This window comes from Sciurus vulgaris (assembly GCF_902686455.1).
Source record: "Sciurus vulgaris genome assembly, chromosome: 14".
In the NCBI taxonomy this organism is placed as follows: Eukaryota; Metazoa; Chordata; class Mammalia; order Rodentia; family Sciuridae; genus Sciurus; species Sciurus vulgaris.
This window is the reverse complement of record NC_136475.1, coordinates 90,648,097-90,662,864: the sequence shown is the minus strand read 5'-3', so window position 1 is coordinate 90,662,864 and position 14,768 is coordinate 90,648,097.

Genomic DNA, 14,768 nt, shown 5'->3' with positions numbered 1-14,768 from the left:
GGAACCCTTCCGGACACCCTTAAAAACTACTAAACATTCCAAAATGATTTAAGTGAGATGTATCTATGGATATTGAAACTGTTTTTTCTTTTAATGCAAGAATCCCCAAACACACGCAGGACTCGCTGCCAGAGCAGCGGTGTCATCGGGGCCTCTGGACCTCAGAGAAGCCACTGCCAAACCCTGACAGAAGAACAGCGCAGGAGCAAGGAGGCACAGTAGGTACCACAGTGTAGTTTTGACCCATGGACTCTCTGAAAAGGTCCCAGAGATCCCAGGATATTTCCCAACCACATTTTGAGAACTCTTGAGCTAAATTTTCTCATGGTTTTGAGAGAAAAATCCAGAAGATTTTGTTTTTCCCATTACTGTGAAAAATTCCTCTTTTGACTGATGTTTTTCGTGCTTTTGGAATTGCAAACACACTGGCTAGACATATTTCTTAGCAGAAAGAGTGGACTCATTAATTCTTTGACCCTGGCAAAATACAGAATAAGAACATTTTTTAGCAAAACTTTTTTTTACCTCTGTCAACTTACCACCCCTCCCCTGGTATTATAGTTACCAGTTTTGGGGTGCTACGAAATAATTGCTAATTAAGTTCACATAGTAATAGCTAAAAATTATTGACTGTAGATTATGAATTAGACATTGTATTGAGTAATTTTTATTTAACAAACTGGATTCTCATGCTATTCCAAATCATGAATTATTATTCCAATTTAAGAGATGAGGAATCAGAGCCCAGCAGAGGCTGAAGGCTTGCCTGGTAATGAGATCATCGTATATTAAAGCCGAGGGTGGGCTCTGCCTGTGTCATCCTGGAGTCCCACTCTATATGAGCATGGCCTCCACATACACTCCGAAGGTGAGGCTGCTGTGTAGACTGTGCATCTGTGGCCTCCGAGAATGAGGAGTTCACAAGCACCAAGCTGAGCGACAAGTGCCCTTGGGCCTTTCTTTCTCCACGTGAAATGAGGCCAAAACTACACACACACACACACACACACACACACACACACACACACGCGCGCGCGCGCGCGCGCGTGCGCGTGCACGCACACACAGCATCCGAATATAATTGCCAGCAGTAAGTATCCCACAAACATTTCATGTTCATGTGCCATCTGCCAGAGCTTTGCCATATCTATATTCTTTGTACACATATATTTTAGATATAGGATTATCAGAAACTCAGAGCTTAGAAAGACCAATGATATGCAAAGTCAGCCTTCTAATTTTACAGATGAGGTCATTTGAGCCAACTAGACAGACTTTCCCAGAATGACACAAGTTATTCATAACCGATCTCAGGCAAGACAAGAATCCTGGTTCCCCATGCGCTCAATGCCTTATTTATTTTTAACAACACAGTGGACAGCTTTATGATCTTAGCTTGGAAGAGAAACTGCAGACCTGAGGAAAGAAACATTATTCATTCTAAGTTAGTAAGAAGGGTGTGTGTGTGTGTGTGTGTGTGTGTGTGTGTGTGTGTGCGCACGCGTGCAAGCCCCTTAAAGCTGTGGAGAATCTTCAAGAGCAGCAGGTGGTGGGAATTTGTAAGTTTTAGAATTTTCTCCCTGAAATCCTCCTGGAGCTGGCTTTGCTCTGCCTCCTGAAGCTGTTGCCTTCTCACGGTGGCACCGTATGAGGCAAATGTTTTCAACTCTGGCTACATAACAGAATATTAGTATCTCCTGGAAAGCTTAGAACTTTTTCCGAACAAGATTTAACAGAAAGAAACTGGGGGAAACCCCACGCCGATTCCTGAGGGGCGTTTTTTCCAGGGTCCAGGGTTGAGAGCCACCCTCCTCGAGGGGACAGCAGGGGCTTTGGTGTCAGGATGCCTGCACTCCTTGTGGATGTGCTGAGGCCACAGGCGAGTCCTCTGTCACGGTTTCCTCCACTGTAAGGAGGCAGCGCTGTATACCCAAGGATCTGCAGGCAGTGCACAAAGCCAGGTGTGACAGAGACCTCGCTCTGCTTCCCAAGGTTGTGCAGAGCAGAACTCACCTCTTCCGCGGGGGATCGTCCCCTGGGGGTTCTGGAGATGGAGGTCAGTGAGATCAGAGCCTCCTGTGCACTTCCCTGTTGGCATCTCAGTGTCCTCCCCACCAGGACTCTGAACCGCCATGAGCAATGAGCTTCGCCACGAGACTGCTCGCTGGAGACACTCCTGTCCTTTGTCTTCTGCTTTTTCACGGGCCACACGTCTCTCCTCTGTCGACTTTCCCTGTAGCTGTCTTAGCGTACCCTCTTTTGTTTCTTCCTGTGACTTTATCTATGCTTTACGTTTAAGAACAAGTCTAACCACTTGCAGGCTCCTGTCCACCTCATGGAAGGCCAGGAAGATCTCTAATGTGGGGAACTAAAGGCCGCTGTTGAGGACAGGTGAGGTACGCTGAGCACAGATTGTTCATTCCTTAGCTCTCTGATTGGGGCCATAAAATGGGCCTGGGTTGTCACATTAAATTTCTGTTGCTGAGTTACAAATTACCATATAGTTAGTGGCTTAAAACAGCACAAATTTCTCATCTCTCACTGTTAGTGCATCAGGAGTTCAGAAGCCGTGTAGGTGTGTCTTCTGCTCAAGGTCTCACAAGGTTGCAATTAAGGCATTAGCCAGGTTATGTTCTCATCTGGATGCTTAAGGAGAAAAATAAAATCACTTCTACTCTCATTGAAATTATGGACAGACAGTTTCCTTTTAGCTGTGTGACTGAGAATCTTGGCTTCTGTGTTAGCTGGCTTTCTGTCACTGTGACAAAATACCTGAGAAAATCAATTTAAAGGAGGAAAGGTTTATTTTGGCTAAGAGATTCAGAGGTTTTGCTCACTTGACTCTGTTGTTTTGGGCCTTTGGTGAGGCAGAGCATCATGGCAGGTAGCATGTGGTAGAGCAGAGGTACTCATCTCATGCTGATGAGGAAGCAGAGCAAGAAAGCAAGAGTGAGAGACAGAAAGAGAGAGGGAGGAAGCGCAAGTGGTCAGGGATGAGATAGAGCCTTCGAGGGTGTACCCCCGGTGGCCCATTCCTTCAACTGAGCCCTACCTCCTAAGTTCTTCCACCTGATAGTAGCCAATATACTATGAATCCATCCCTGGACTAGTCCACAGAGGAGGTCTGAGCCCTCAGGATTCAACCCCATCTCTGAGTACTGTTGCCTTGGGGACCAAGCTTCAACACATGAGCTTTGGGGGGTATTTCAGATTCAAACCATAGAGCTTCTTGCTTGTTGGAGGTTGGGGATCACCCTTGTGGTTAGAACCCTCTCCAGTTCCCCGCCACATAGCTGTTCATGTTCCAGGGCAGTTCATGACGCCACTGTTGGCCTCTTCAAAACCAACAGGACAGTATCTGCAACCTGCCGCAGAGGCTGCGTAGAATGCAAGGTGATCACGGAGTGGCATCCTACGCCCCACTTTCCATCAGTGCTCAAAGGGAGGGAGGCACATGACAGGACAACCCACTGGGTTTACTTGGGCATTTCGATTCTGATACTCACCTCTCTGGAGGAGTCTGTCAGAAGGTTCCCCGAGGTTGAAAGTAGGGTCTGGAGAGAAAAGGAGGGAGAAGTAGGTATTTGTTGGAGTAGAGAGGGTCCCGACCTTGAGCTGTTACCCTTGTGAGATCAGTGGCATAAGACTCTCTCCCTGGGAAGGAGTGAAGGAGCCGGCCATGTAGCCCACCTCTAGATCTGGACCTTAGGTTGGAGGGCAGAGGTCCGCCTGGCTCCTCCGCAGTCCTCATCAGGGTGGGGTCTCACGGTCTCTGGGGTCAATCCAGGAGGAATGCCCACAGTGGTCGCAGAGGCCTGAGCAGCTCTCTGGCATTTTGATCAGCATCCAAATGGCATTTCATATTGCAGCGCCCTGTTTCCCAGGTAGAGTTCCCTCCAGTTTTGCTTCTGGTCAAAGTTATTCACCCTTCATTTTTAAACTCAGCTAATACTACGTGGTTCCTAAGCATCTTCCACCCTCCTATTTCTCTGTTAGATCACCATCTTCTGGCTAATGGAGAATCTGTATCTGCTTTCTGTCTAGCATTCTTGCCATATTTTGGTTTGGAAGTCATCCCCCAAAGATCCATAGGCTAAAAGCTTATCCCTAACCTATGGCACTATTGAGAAGTGGTGAGACCTTTAAGAGGCGGGGCCTAGGGGAAGGAAGTTAGGTCTCGAGGGATGTGTCTTTGGAGAAGATGTTGGGACCTTGGCTCCTCTTTTTTCTCGCCCTGCTTCCTGGCTGCCAAGAGTTGACAGCTTGCTCTACCATAGGCTCCCTGCCTGGATGTGCTGCCTGGTCCCAGGCCTAAAAGAAAGAGCCAACCAACCATAGATGGTGTGAGTCAAAAGAACCCTCTCCACCTTTAAGTTGGTATATAGCAGCTATTCTGTCCAGTGGCAGAAATCTAACACCGTCCTCTTACAAAAACCTTCCCTGCGTTGCTCAGGTGAAAGGTCATGGACTGCTCTTTCTCTAGTTTTCAACTTAAAGCCTTTCACCTAATAAATATCCTTTAATCCTGACCTGTATTTGCATAATCCTAATTACTTACATAAAAGAGATTTTAAAAAGTGAATGTTATACAGAAAACACTCAAGCCATTATTCTTCACCTTCTGTATTAAAACCAATTTAATTATAAAAATGTCTTGTGTATTTCTGAACATAAGATTTTACCCATTGTGAAGGGAGTCTTGTGCTTTTGGAATAGGCCACTTAATGCCAACAGGAACTTTCAGGTTTTTTCCCTGTGGTACCTACTCTAATAATAATTATTATTACTATTATTGTGCTGGGAATTGAACCCAGGGGCACTTAACCATTCAGCCATAACCTCAACTTTTCTATTTTTTTTATTTTGACACACAGAGTCTGGCTAAGTTGCTTAGGGCTTTGCCAAGTTGCTGAGACTGGCCTTGAACTTGCAATCCTCCTGCCTCAGCCTCCCGAGCCGCTGGATTAGAGGTGTGTGCCACTACGTCCTGGTCTACTCTAATTTTTGGTTGTTTGTTGATCAATCTGAATGAGGCTGTTATAGTTTTGAGGTCTCCTGCCTTTCAGAAAATTTGCTTTTGAGTCAGGTGTGTGCTCTCACAGTAGAGAAGAGCCTCCTCCGTGTCCCTCAGAACACCTCTCCCGGGTCTTGTCTCAAGGGAACTGGAAAGGGGACAGGTTTCTGGAACAAGTGGAGTTTTGCAGCTGCCAAAATGGGACTCTGTACTTGTTGGTGGGCGCACAGCTGCTTCTCACCAGCCGGGGGCCTACAAGACGGCTTCACCAGTTGTTCAAGTCATTCGCCCCCAACCTTTGTCTCCTCAACTGAAATCAGTGGGAGTGACAATGTCCTAGAGGGTTAATGCCAGTTGAGCTTTTCCTTTTTCTCCCTTTTGAGAATTTCATATTAAAGTTAAAGAAAACGTAAACAAGAAATGGTTTTCAGTTTTTCTGGCTTTCTGTGGTAGCTAATGAAACCACTTACACAGAGTGTTTTCTGTTAGTGTTTCTAGAAAAAGGAGAAATTAGAGTTTAAAAGAAGCCCAAGAAAGATTCTGTTCCAGAATGTATTCCCAAACATGAAACCCACAGTACTTCTATAGATATATCGATCCCTTAGTAAGATAAATGTATAGAGTGAATCTTAATCATGAGAGAGTTTTCAAAGCAAAGAATAATACAATGTACAATGCTTAGATATGCTTGTGTAATCTGCTATGTCATTTTTCAGACAATGAGAATTAGACCCAGAGAGGTAAACAAGCTTTCCCAACATCACACAGTATTCCAAGTATGTCCTTCACGTCAACAGTGTAGTCTTTCTATTAGAAATGCTGAAATTAAATCATAAGTAGTTGAGAATATAGATAAATATATTTCTGTTCTAGGAAAAAGTAATCTATTTGATTTGGGAATCCTCCCCCACCCCAAAATAAGGAGAACAACTTTTAAAGGTTTGGATAGAAACTTTTCCTCATTGCTGGATGACCTCAAATATATGTCTCAAGTTCCTTCTCCCCACAGGAAGCAGGTGAAGGGAGATGGATATGTGAAAAGGCAAGCTGTCATCCCTGTACAAGGGAACTATGGCCTCGAGCGATGGGCCATGCAAGATCCCTAGAGGGAGCTGAGTTCCCTAGGTTGAAACATCAGAAGCTTGAACGTCAACATAAACTACAAGTTCAGGAGATAATCTATTCATCATGAATGTTTCTTTATTCCCGCTCTTTCTTATTTCCCTAATTAATAGTTCTGTGACCTTGTGCAAGTTACTTAGCTTTTCTGAGATGTGTATTTTCATCTGTAAAATATTAACTCTACCCGCTCTAAGGAGAGGGAACCCAAGTAGTTCCCAAATTTGTTCACTGTGTCACCAGTGAGCCATACTGTAGAAGGAAGGGGGACTACCCCAGAATCTCACAGCAATTGAAGTTTGGTTGTAAGTAATGACAGTTCTTGATAAAGGTGATGCGTGAGTCATGACAAAGTACAGAAGCTGGATGGCTTAGATGACAGAACTTGTGACACTTCTGCAGAATAGGAGCCTGAGATCAGGGTGCCACCGGGCAGGTGTCCTCTGAGGCCTCTCTTACTGCCCCACAGACGGACCTCTTCTCCTTGTGTGCGCACATGGTCTTCCACCTGAGTGTTTGTGTACTAGCATCCTCTTCTTAGGAGGACACCGATTGTGTTGGACTAGTTTCCACCCAAATGACATCATTTTACCTTGATTGCTCTTTACAGACCCTGTCTCCCAATACCAACGCATGGTGGGGCACCAAGGGTTAGGGCTTCATTATATGAATTTGGAGGGTGGGGGTCACAGGTCATCCCATAACAGATGATCTGGATTAACGTTGGCCTCCAGGTCTTTCCTGTTCCATGGAGAAAAGAAATGTCACCTTGAGCTAAAAGAATCTATGGAAACTTCTATGTCCAGTTGTTGATCTATAGCACAGGTTCCACATCTACATATTCAACCAACTATGGATCAAAAATTTGAAAAAGGTTGCATCTGTACTGAACACGTACAGACTTTTTTCTTGTCATGAGTCCCTAAATAATATAGAAAACAACTATTTACATTCAATTCATTTTATCTTAGGTATTATAAGCCACCTAGAGATGATTAAAGTATATAGGAATATGTGCATAGGTTATACATAAACAATACATTGTTTTTTATATGGGAGTTGAGCAACTATGAATTTTAATATCTGAGGGGGTCCTGAAACCAATTTCCCACAGATAGTGATAACTGTACAATGTTTTGTGTTTGATAAGAAATAATAAAGCAATAAAAATACAATATGAATATATAATGTACAATAGAAATAACAATCCAGAAAATTAAGTTGTAAGATATGAGTTTTGAAACAACAATATTTAGTATCTGTAAAGAGATAAAATAAAAGGTAAAGTAAAAACAATCAGTAGAAAAGTAGAAATATGAAAAGGAATCAATTAATAAGTTTAGAACTGGAAAATACCAGAAATGATATAAAAACAATACTTTCAAGAGCATATCAGAAGAAATTGAAGAGAGAATTGGTGATCTTGAGAACAGGACAAGAGGAATATTAAGAATGAAATACTGAGAGACGAAAGAATAGAAAACACAAGAGAAAGGCCAAGATGCAGAGGGAATAGGGAACTTTCAGTACACATAGATACAGAGTGTGATCAGGAGTGAGATAGAGAATATTGCAGAAGCAATACTTAAAAACAAACACAGATATTTTTCAAAATTTGAGAAAATGTAGGGCTACAGAAATAGTAACTTCCCTAGGCAAGTCATAGCCAATTATTAAAAACAAATTTAAGGAGAATATATCAAAAAATGGAAAAAAATTTCTCCAAGAAACACCAATAACACTGGCATCTGATTTCTTAACAGAAACAATAAAAGCGAGATGATAATGTGGCCATATCTTCAAATTTTGGGTGAAAAACCAGATGAGAATTCTATAACTAGAACTTTTAAGTTCATTTACATGATTCAGAAAGCAAAATTATGTAAAGATGCATGTATGAAAAATAATACTGTCCTCCCAAAGCCCATCTGCCCTGTGTCTTCAACTCTTTTCAGAAGCCACTTTTATTAATTTTGAATACCCTCCCAGAGATTTTTCATGAAAATTAAAGCAAGTATCAAAAACATTTTTATAGTCCCCCCTTCCCTCGGCCAGATATAGCAACTTTGCACATTGCTTTGTACTAGGCTTTAATAATCTTAGAGAAGGGAGAGATTTCCCCTTTTCCACCCTTGCTCAGACCCATTTTTATGCCTGGATCAAGGTGGATCCAGTATTCTCTTCAGATATAAATGAATACGTTGACTGGATTTTGTTCTGCTGAAATTTTAACTAGCCTACAAGGCAATGTTATTATGCCTTTGCGTCATGAATATTGCATAAAGAAGGGCATTGATTTGATCTGGCTCATGGTTTCCGAGGTTTCAGTCCACGGTGGTTTGGCCCAGTTGCTCTTCGGCCTGTGGCAAGGTAGTACGTCATGTCTGAAGGTCGAGGAAGGATGCGCGCCTCAAGAGAGTCAGGAAACAGAGAGAAAGATAGAGGAAGGGGCCGGGGTCCCCAAATCCCCTTTAAAGTCATGCCTCAATGACCTACTTCTTCCAAGTAGGCCTTATTTCTTGAAGTTTCCTTCACTACCAAGAGCATCACCAGCTGGGGGCTAACCCTTCAGCACACGAGCCTGTAGTGACATTCCAGATCCGAACTGTAAGAACGTGATGGCTCCCAGGCAGACTGCTTATACCTGTTGCCCTGAAATAGTGAGTACATAAATCTGGTCCAGCTGTATAATTGTATATATTCTGCAGCCTCATTACGTTCTCATGAAATGATAATTTAAACCCACATATATCAGTAGCTACATTATATGTAGTCTGAATCCTGAAATAACAATGAAAAAGTTTGAACTGTATGAAAAAGAACAAAGATCACTTAAAACTGACTTAAAAGAGAGGCGTAAAGCAAAAAATGTTCAGATACATTGAAAGCGAAAGGATAAAAATGACACTCCATATAGAAGCTAACCAAAATTTAATCTATTTTACTATTAGACAAAGCAGACTTTTAAAGCTTTGACTTTATTGCATTATTAGCCATCAAGAGTAACAGATGGTAATAGAAAATTTTCAATTCTATTTAAAGTTATGATAATAATAAACCTGTATGCACATAATGGCATATCATCAAGATACATAGTTTAGCCAGATGTGGTGGCACACACCTGTAATCCTAGTGACTCAGGAGGCTAAGGCAGGAGGACTGTATGTTTGAGGTCAGCCTCAACAATTTAGTGAGGCCCTAAGCAACTTAGTCACATACAAAATCAAAGGACTGATGATGTGGCTTAGTAGTTAAGCACCCCTGAGTTCAATCCCTGGTACAATTAAAAAAAAAAAGTTATACTCGACATAACTTTAAGGAGCAATTACAGTCATAGATCATCAGGATACTTTTTTTTTCCCCCCAGTAACTTATACAAACATTGGAGAATTACAGGTTAGCCACAGTTGAAAGATATGAAAGTTCAAAGACCCTTCCGAACAGATAGCCATTTGCATATGTGTGGCCTTGGAAACCCTCAGGAACATGCCCTGCATTTCCAAGGCATCCCATGGACACCTGTTCTGCAGTTTTCTGACTTATTATTTTTGCTGCTGTTGTTCATTCCTTACTACTTCTCACAAACACACCCTTTTCATGTGGTTGTGAGGTTAAATGTTCCTCTTAGATTGTTTCTGACCAACATCCAGGGGTAATTTTATTTTCTCATAAGAAACTTGGAATCCTGTCAAATATGACAACTCCTGACCAAGTTGTTATGGTTTCGATCTGGAATGTTCTCCAAAGGCTTAAGTGTTGAATACTTGGTCCCCAATATTCAGAGGTGGGGCTGTTGGGAAGTCTTTGGTTCATGAGGAATCTGACCTCATTAAGGATCATTCCTCTTAGGGACTGATAATTTGATGGTGTTACTGGGAAATGCTGGAAACTGTAGAAGGTGGAACCTAGTTGGAGGGAGTGGGTCCATGGGGGTGTGCCCTTGGGGACTATATCTTGTCCCTGGCTCTTCTCTTTTCCTTTCTTTTCCTCCCGGCTGACGGGAAGTGAGTAGCGTTTCACTGCCATGTCCTCCCACCATGATGTTCAGCCTGTCTCAGGCCCAAAGCAATGGAGGCAGCTGACCATGCCCTGAAACCTCTGAAACCATGAGCAAAATAAAGATTTCTGTTGTAAGTTGTTCTTCTCAGGTATTTTGTCCCAGTGATAAAAATCTGACTAAAACAAATCTTTTCAAGGATGTGCAGCTAGAAGGAGGCAGCAGTCCCCCAGGTCTGAGGTATTTGGGGAACTGGGTTCCTGTTGCACTCATTCAAGTCACTGCCAGGCAACTGAGCTTCCCTGAGAATCGACTCTCTAGGTTATTGGGTTTCAAGACCACTGAAAAGTTGTGCTGAGGATGGGGATCACGTTAGTTATAGTGACACAAAACACATTCTTCTTACTAGGATTCAACCATTTTTCTGAAGTAAAAAAAAAAAAAAAAAAAACAAAAAAATTCTCCCCAAATTGCTGCAAGTCTGGATAATCTTCAGAGTTCTCAAAAAGGTTATTTTTTGGTAAAGAAAAATGTTGCCATTGATAGCGTTTCTATTGATTTTAAGGAGTAGAAATTTTGCAGGTCTTTAGACCACCATTCTTGCTGACATATGTGTTTATTCTGGCACATTGAGCACTGTGTTATAATTACCTGCTTACCCGTCTTTTATCCTACATGAGAGCTAACCCAAGGATAGGGTCTGTGTCTATAACATTTTACACATGGTTATTGTTTAAGAAAACTTGTCAAACTAAAATGAAAAGTTAGCTGTAAGTCTTAATGAGGAGATAGGAAATTCTTTATCTATGATTAAGAGTGCTTGGTCAGGTGTAAAATTCAGGAAAAGCAATTATTTCATCATGCATGTTAATCAAGGTCCAGCCAAGTCTTCAGACATTATCCAGTGAAGCCTGATTCTCTTCTTTCATAGGCAGGTAGAATAAAACCATGACTCAGCAAGTGACTAGTCTAGTTATTCACGTGCAATTGGTCTTCCTGAACTACATGCTTTCAATGGTTTAGGTAAAGTTAGTCCCTAGGAGAAAAAAGAATTCAAGAGTCGACTTCAACAGATTCTTCTTAAATATTGAGTCTTAATGTTGGCACTTTTTAAAAAAATATTTTTTAGTTGTCAATGGAACTTTATTTTATTTATGTACATGCAGTAGCTGCGAATTGAACCCAATGCCTCACACATGTTAGGCAAGCGCTCTGCCACTGAGCTACAACTCTAGCCCATAATGTTAGCAATTTTTTCACTTAAAATTTCCATAGGAAATTTTTTTCCCATGGGAGACATAGATTTTCCTCATCTTATGCTATAAGACTTTTTTCTGGGAAAACACAAAAACCAACTGGATATATTAATGAGTCCAAATCAAAGATTTCTATCCTTTTCCTTTTTCACAGGTAATAAACAGAACACAACCATTCTTGAAATGATTTTCTAATGTGTAGGAAATAGCAATGAACAAAAGTGCTTTTTTGATTGTGAAATACACAGAATAAAATGTCATTTCTGCCCCAAAGCAGATTTCCTCAGTGAATAGCCTTGAATTCAGTTAGATGCTTTAATGTGATGTCCGTTCTGTTCTCCCAACACACCCCCTTCCCCTTAGTCTAATCCCAGGAACATGTTTTTACTGATGTCAAACTGAACCACAAAAGGATACTACTGTTCCTCATCCTTTTTTCGATTTGGTTTATATTTTGAGAACTCTGGACAATTACATAAATGAAAGACTAATAGGGAAAGATGGGTGAAATGCATTTTCTGCAATATTAACAGCTCCCTGCATTATTTTGAAAAACGGTTGCTATCAAAAGAGAAAATATTAGTGCTTATTTAAGAACCTGCTGTGTACAATAAATATTTAATTCTTCTAGCAAATTTAGCAGGTAGATTTCATCATCCACATTTTATAAGTAAGGAAAATGAGACTCAAAGTTGCAGTGACTTGCTCAAAATTGCAAAGCTTTCAGGAGTCCAAAGCAAGATTTTATTCCAGAGTCTGTTTGATCCAAAAGCCCATATGTGTCTCTAACTGCTGCTCCATAATCCTGGAACCCACTAACCTTCTCTATCTTTTTCTTTCTTCTACAAAGCTTCCTTGCACCTGCAGAAACATCAGATAAGGAAAATACAGTCTCCCACGAAGTTCCATTGAACCACAGTATCCTTTTGTTAAGATGTCATCCATTATTTTTAAAGGAAAATTTATTTTTTATTTATTTTTAATTTTTTAATTTGTTCTGATTAGTTGTACATTGACAGTAGAATGCATTTGTACATTTTGATAGATCATATGTAAATGGAGTATAATCTCTCATTTTTCTGATTATACATATTGTAGGATCCCATGGGTCATACAGTCATATAAGTACATGGGGTAAAAATGTCTATTTCACTCTGCTATCATTCCTTCCCCCATACCCCTTCCCCTCCCTTCACTTCCCTCTACCTAATATAAAGTAACTCTATTCTTCCCTATCCCTCCCTCCCTTATTGTGAATAAACTTCTGCATATTAGAGAAAACATTCAGTCTTTGGTTTTTTTGGGTTTGGTTTATTTTACTTAGCATTATATTCTCTAACCCCATCCATTTACCAGCAAATGCCAGAATTTCATTCTTTTTTAAGGCTGAGTAATATTCCATTGTATGTATGTATATATACATATATATATATATACATATATATATATCACATTTTCTTTATCCATTCATCTGTTGAAGGGCATCTAGGTTGGTTCCATAGTTTAGCTATTGTGAATTGAGCTGCTATAAACACTAATGTGGCTGCATCGCCATAGCATGCTGACCCTAAGTCATAGGAGTGGGATAACTGGGTCAAGTGGTGGTTCCGTTCCAGTTCTCTGAGGAATCCCCATCCTGCTTTCCATAATGGTTGCACCAATTGCATTCCCATCAGCAGTGTGTGAGAGCACCCTCTGCCACACATCCTTGCCAGCACCCACTGTTGCTTGTATTCCTGTCACTTGCCACGCCGATTGGAATTAGATGAAATCTTAGAGTAGTTTTGATTTTCATTTCTCTAACTGCTAGAGATGAACAGTCCCTCATATATTTGCCAATCAATGCGCAAAATTTAAATGTCAACATACAGAAATACGTGGATCACAATTTGTAGCTTAATAACATTTCAAAAATAGTCACTGCCATATAAGCACCATCCAGATCCAGAAGTAGCATCTTACCAAGATCCCTGGGTCCCGTTTTTGAGCAGCTCCCTCCTTCCTTTGCAAGGGACCTACTATGTGGATTCCCAATGCCATTGATTGGTTTTGCTTGTTTTTCAACTGGATATTAAGTTCAGAGTAAGTGCTGTTTTGCATCAGGCTGCTTTTGCTCACTACTATCTTTGGCTGTTCGTCTATGTGGAGTCATGGAGCATATGCTTTGGATGTTCATCTATGTTGAAGCATGTAGCAGGAGTCAAGTCATTTCCACTGCTTTGTAGCATCCTACTGTATAAATATACTACTGTTTGTTGATCCATGTCACTGTCACTGGGCATTTGGCAGATTTCTCAAATTTGGCTTTGCATTAATGGCATTGTGATTTCTGATACTGGTAATTCATACATCTTGATCTCTGTCTCTCTTCCTCCTCCTCTCTTCCCCTTTATCTTCCTTGAATTTGCATTTTAATTAATTTTTTTCAGGAAAGAAAGCTTTGGGGTTTTTGTTTTCTCTATTTTCATTTGCTTCTTACTTTGTTATTATACTTCTTATCTTTTTTGATTTCTCGGTGTTTCACTATAAATATTACCCTAATAATGCTTTTATCCCATCTCACCATTATCATGATGCATATCTACAGTCATCTGAAAACAGTTCCTAGTGTCTGTTTGGTTTCCTTTGTGACGTATGTAACTTTCACTAGCATCTTACTTCATTTCCCAAGGTTTGGAGGCCTTTATGTAGCTCCATCTCATTGTGCTCAGAGAGCACATACTCTATATGATTTTTAACTTTTGAAATTGATTCGTTCTTCCTTTGCGACCCAACCCCCAGATTTTTAAATGCTTCAAGCAAACTCCATGAGATCACAGAGAATTAATTAAGGAGCCTGTGTGTGAATCTCAGAATAAGCAAAACATAGCACAGTATTGGGTTTTTCCTTCCAAACACGCAATTGCTGTGTTGTTGTGGTGGATGCTCACAGGCAGCTTCTGTGGGGTCTGCCACGTCCAAGAAGTAACCGATTGCATTGCATTTCAAATGAAGTTTCTTCGATGAGGACCCTGTCCCCAGAAGTCTACCCCATGTGGCCCTGACTGCGTGAAGAAGGGAAAGAGAATGAGCTTTGGGATCAGCCTGTCTCGAGCACACCTTCACTTCTTTGCTCTGCGTCTTCAGACAAGTTATTTCACGCCTGCGAAGAGCTTGGTGGGAGCAGAAGCCTGGGCAGGGGCAGCTCCTTCTGCATTTGAGCTCCGTCCTTTCTCTGGGATGATGCACGTGGCAACCTGGAGACCCGTGTGTCCCACCACACCGCTCCCATTCATCCCAAGTGGGCAGCTGGGTCATGAGCCCCTTCCTGTGTGGGGCACAGAGGGCAGACGTCATTTGCTTAACTGACATTAAGAGTCTGACCTAGAAAGAAGCAGCCGAC